This window comes from Loxodonta africana, chromosome 9 (genome assembly GCF_030014295.1).
Source record: "Loxodonta africana isolate mLoxAfr1 chromosome 9, mLoxAfr1.hap2, whole genome shotgun sequence".
NCBI classification, from domain to species: domain Eukaryota; kingdom Metazoa; phylum Chordata; class Mammalia; order Proboscidea; family Elephantidae; genus Loxodonta; species Loxodonta africana.
This window is the reverse complement of record NC_087350.1, coordinates 62,489,638-62,495,637: the sequence shown is the minus strand read 5'-3', so window position 1 is coordinate 62,495,637 and position 6,000 is coordinate 62,489,638.

The window sequence follows — 6,000 nt, the reverse complement described above, 5'->3', positions numbered from 1 at the left end:
ATCTCAGGGTCGGTCTCAACACAATAAAGGTTTATTTCTCACATCAGGTCAGGGAAAATTCTGTTTTTCTCCTGAGCAACAGATGTATTTTTTTCTTCTATAGACATTAAGAACCTGGTAATGGATTGATTTTTCCTTGTTGATTTGGTTACTGGGAAGGTCATTGTAATAACTGTTCATTGCTGTTTACTGATGTTCCCTGGCTCATCTTATGATTTTTAGGGTAATGAGCCCATTATTCTGATTACTTCGTGCCCCTCTTCTCTGGACACATACACAATATTGAATGTTGCCTCTAAAGACTTCTGGGAATGATGCAAGCTTTCAACTAAATGAATGAATCCAAAGAATTCTTGCTGGCAGGTGGCTGATTGGAAAGGGAAACAAGGCAATCAGTAAGTGCCCCACTTCTTCTTTAAAAAGGAAAGTGGAGCTTTTAGTCTTGGCTTGAATATATACAGAATCGAAACTGAAGTTTGGGCTTGGCATCTTCAAATAGCTTTTCTTTTTTTATTCCATAGTTTTACTTACTCCTTTCAAGTTGTTGTTTTAGCAACCCAGCATCCCATCTGCATTAGCCGGGAGAGGAAGGGGACAGAAGACCTTTTCTCCAAGGCCTTTTTTGGGGAATCACTCAATGCAAATATCTTTGTCTCAGAAGGAAACTGCCTAGAAGTCAGCCCTCTGCCCACCCGTGAAAAGTCAACATTTGGAGTGAGTGTTTTCCTTTTGCTTTTCTGTTTCCAGATATGAAATAGACAAAGAGTCAGGAGACTAGTCACAAACTTGCTATGTGACCTCAGGTCTTTTGCACCTGCTCTCTGGTCTTCATGAAACAGCGGGCTAAGAACCCACCCAGATCTGTTGTTCTTGACCCATGGGTCTGGGATGTTCCTGTGGAACGTACTTTCTGATCATCATTGAGTGCAAATTTTACTGACCTCCAACCCTGGTCTGCTTCCTATAGGCATGGAGGGAAGGCTGAGTTTGGAGGCCCGGGCTGGTGTGTCTCACTGGCGATAGCCTTGAGGGGTGGGTCAAAGTGTGAACCCTGGAAGCCCACTGCCTGGCTTCCAGACCTCGCTGCAACCCTCTATTGTGTAACCTTGGGGAAACCGTGTAGCTTCCTTATACCTTAGTGCCCTTATTTGCCACAACAGTAGAACCATGTGTCCTGAAGAGTAAATGACTTAATGCTGGTAAAGTACTCAGTACATTGTGCAATACACATTCCTATTGCTGCCCTAAATTGGGCCAGTCGTTGCTGAACTGGATTTTGGGGTTGCTGAACTGGGGTTTGGACACCAGAAGACTGAGCCAGGATGTGCTCCTCTATCTTCTAAGAGGTCAGAGAATAATTTTTCTTGACACTCTTTCAAGTGAGATGGCCAGAAGAGTGTAGAAATATTCTCACAGTAAGCTTCTGAACAGTCAGCTCTCATATGTCAGTGTCCTCTTCCCTCCATTCAATTCCTCCTCAAGACACAAGTGCCTTCCATTTCTGGGTTTCTATGTCTCTTCTGTAAAATGAATGAATTCAATTAAATCATCTCGAATCTAAATTATTTCATCCCATCCCAGTTTAGATATTTTGTATTAATTTAAGCAAGTTCTCTCAACCTTGGCACTGTTGATATTTTTGGGCCAGATAATTCTTTTTGTCTTGTGCATTGTAGGATGTTTAGCAGCACCCCTGGCCTCTACTTGTTAGATGGCAGTAGCACCTCTCCCCCAAGTTTCAACAGCTAAGATACCTCAGACATTGTCAAATGTCCCCTTGAGGGCAAAATTGCTTGGGTTAAGTACCACTGATTTAAGAGTTGAAGTAGTCATTTAGCATAACTCAAAAGTAATAATGCCAATCACCTTTATTGAGTACTTCTTTATAACAGCCACTGTGCTAAGAGATTTCCATGCCTGAATCATATTCAGTCCTTATAATATCTGAGTGAAGTGGGTATTAATATCCTCTGCTTTGCAAACAGGGTGATGAGCTGCTAATAAATGATGAAGCTGGGATTTGAACCCACGTTTTCCTGATGGTAGAGCCTGTATGGTTCATCATTGCAGAAGTTTTGAAATACAGGCATGGTCTTTGAAGAGCAAGGTGATATGATATATTTAGTAAGAGGACAGGATTTGGAGGCAGGAAGACCTGACTTGGAATCTCAGCTTCACATTGATAGGCTGATCACCATCGCCTCACTGAGCCCCACTTCTGCCAACATTAGACTGAGGTAATACCAGCCTTGCAGGTTGTTGGAGGAGTAAATAATGCAGAGAGATGCCTGGCATGCCAGGCCCTTTTCCAGCTAAATGATATCCTGGACAACAATGGAGAACACTGTTGACATTTCTTTCCTTCCTTCCCCACCACGCTGGGTGTGGTGTGAGTGCTCCTGGGGTGGATGAAAACCTCATGCCATGGTGTATGACCTCCTTCTTGGTCCTACCCTCTCTTGGGTGTCTAGGCCTTTCTTCTGAGCTGCAGAGCAGCATAGATTGTTGTCTACTGGATGACCCATACCCAACACATCCGGAACTGAAATGGTCATCTTGTCCCCAATCTGATCCTTCCCCTATGTCTCTTTTCTCAGTGACCAGCTGTCACCTAAGCCAGGATTCTAGGACTCTTTCTTGACTTCTCCCAACTCTTCACTTTCCATAATCAAGCAGTAACCAAGTGCTGTTCATTCTATCCTAGCTATCCTATGAAACTGCCTTTCTCATCCCCACTGTCTTTCCCTGGACCAAGACACCACAGCTTTCACCTGAACTGCTGAAAGAGCTTCCTAACCAGTCTCCCTGCCTCCATTCTTGTCCTCACAATCCATTCCACCAGCACAGCCAGATGATCTTTCTCAACTGTAGGCCTGTCCAGATCTCCATCTTCTTGTCAGGATAAAGCTTACCTCCTTAACTGGGTGCACACAAATCTTCTTGCTCTGGCTCCTGTCTTCTTTTCCTCCTCACCCTTGGTCTCTCTCCCCTTGTTCTTTTTTTTTTTAGTTACAGCCATACTGGACCACCCACCTGTCTGGCCATCTGACTATGCTTTCCCCTTCCCTACCACCTTGGCTTTGACCTAGATAACTTCTTCAAGTCTCCACTTAGAGTTCATTTCCCTTTGGGAGCCTTCTCTGATGCCTAAACCCAGGTCAAACACCTCCTTGGGGCTTCCCCACTAAGGCATTTACTGTGCTGTATTGTAACCATGATGAGGCATTTGTGGTTCAGTGGTAGAATTCTCTCCTTCCCTGCGGGAGACCCAGGTTTATTCCCAGCCAGTATACTTCATGTGCAACCAGTACTCATCTGTCAGTTGAGGCTTTTACATTGCTATGATGCTTAGCAGATTTCAACAGAGGTACCAGACTAAGACAGTTCAGGAGGAAAGACCTGGTGATCTACTTCTGAAAATCAGCTGATGGAAATCCCATGGATCACACGACCTGATCCTCAACAACCAAACGTGGGGATGGTGTAGGACCAGGCAGCATTTTGTTCTGTTATGCATGAGGCTCCCATGAGTTGAGCCAACTCAATGACAGTTAAAAACAACATTGGAATCATCTGTTGACATGTCTGTCTCCAAAACTAGACTGAGATTTTCAAGGGCAGTAAATGTGTTTTTTTCGATAATCCCCAGTGCCTAGCACAGGCCTTGTTACAATAAATGTTTATAGCATAAATGCATAATATGAGGTATTGCATGAATTAAAAAAGTAGTAGTGAGAAGGAGAGAGAAAACCAAGACAGTGAGGCATAGACCCTGATGAATGGGTGATCCGTGACTAGTCCTGAAACTGTCTCCTCTTCTTATCTTAAAATTTCCAGGAATTCAACTGGAGGTGATTATCCTGTCTGGTGGAAATATGACTCAAAATAATTTTATCTTTGACATTAAGATAGATTTAAAAAAAAAAAAAAAAACCCATGTTTGTGCCTGATAAGGAGCCTATGTTAACTTTGTGTGGTCTAAATGTCAAATGAGGAGGGTCAAGGAACCAGGAGCTCTATGACCTATGAGTCACTCTTAGCTTAGCTGTTTGAGAATTTATTAATGAGTTTCTCTGATGATGTAACTTGAAAAACCAGATGAACTCTCAGTATGAGCTGGCACAGGATTTCTTAACCTGGACACAATTGACATTTTGGACTAGATAATTCCTTCTTGTGGGGAACTCTTCTGTGCTTTGTAGAATATTTAGCAACATCCCTGACTTCTACTTACTGGACACCAATAGCTCCCTCCACCTCAATTGTGACAACGCAAAATTCTCCAGACATTGCCAGATATCCCCTGGGGGGAAAAAATCTTTACCCCCATTTGAGAACTACTCCCTAGAGGAATGAGAATAGGTGCCCATCTGATGGAGCCAAAAGAGCATTGGATGAGAGTTGGATTTGAAGTCCATTGCCAAATCTGACATTTAGTGAACACATTTTTGTTAAGCTCCATATGAGTTCAAGATCAGGGTGTATGACTTTGGGGAAAGACCTTCACCTCTGTGGATTGTAGCCTTCTCATCTATAAAATGAAGTGATAGAATAATACAAGTCCAGAATGTTTTGGATAATTCTGAGATCAGTTTTGGTCTTAGGATTGACCTGGAGGGTGTGGCTAGCTCAGACCTCAGGATGGGGATCTGTGGGCTGAAGGGCAGAAGAAGATTCAGGCCCTTGCTTGTGTAGGTCTGCCTGCCTCCACAGACCAGCTTGGCCCTCTCCCTACACTTCTCAAGATCCCCCTGGGAGGACTCCGTCTCATTAAGTCACTTCTTGGCTGCCCTTCATCACCAGTAGCATAGACTGTCAGAGGTATAAAGTGGTTGGAAACATTTGGACCAAGCTCTTGTTAGAGAAGGGGAAACTGAGGCTCAGAAAACTTGGTTGATGTCACAGCGAGCTAGACTAAGACCCTTTCTAATGTATTTTTTTTTTTTGGATAAGAACTGGTTTTTTTTTGGATAGGATCTTTTTTTTTTTTCTTGCCTTACTCTGGAGCCCCACCTCTACGTCCGCTCAAGCTGGTGGAAGTCCTTATTGTAGACTTCACCTGTCATTTCTTTTTATTTCTTTGGTTTTACACTTACTGCATTCCACTTTCTGCTGGTGATAGCTATATAACATAAAAGTTGGATCATAACACTTTAGCAAGGAATAATGTGTTTGTGTTACTTCCCAAATGAAACATTCGGCTTTTAATTGAACTTTAATCCAGTGAAATGAAACTTATGATTGGAACTTGAGGCACTATGCTAGATTTATAAAGACTTTTAGAGCAGCTTGGTTCCTTTGGAAAGTTTCCCCATCTTTTGAAACCATCTATTCTACCATCCGTCTATTCTACCTTTGTTTAGCGTTGAACGCTGGGATTATCTCCTATCATGTGATTTAGAGAAAAGAACCTTAGAGACAGGTTCAAATTCCAGTTTCCCCCTTTAATGTGTGAGTTGACCACATAGGTAATATACCATTTTTGAATGGTCACTGTGGGCCTGTCATATTACATATATTATTAATTCTTACAACAATTATGGGAAGAAGGGCTTACATAGTATAGATGAAAAAACCTAGTCTTGAATAGTTCAAGTTAGGAATAGCAGAGTCAGGATTTGAACCCAAGGCAATCTGGCTCCAGATTATAAGTTACTAAACTGATATTAAAAAAAAATGATTAGGCTTAACGTACCTGCCCTTATCTTTGGTTTCTAAGTATGTTAAGTTGGGATGATAATACCTACTTGGAAGAAGTACAGCCAGAATGCTCCTTAGAAGGGAGGATGGAGAGAAAGGGAGTCTTACATACTTTGGACATGTTATCAGGAGGGATCAGTCCCTGGAGAAGGACATCATACTTGGTAAAGTAGAGGGACAGCAAAAAAGAGGAAGACCCTCAACAAAATGGATTGACACAGTGGCTGCAAGGTGGGGTCAAACATAGGAACGATTGTGAGGATGGTGCAGTGTTTCACTCTGTTGTACCTAGGGCCGCTA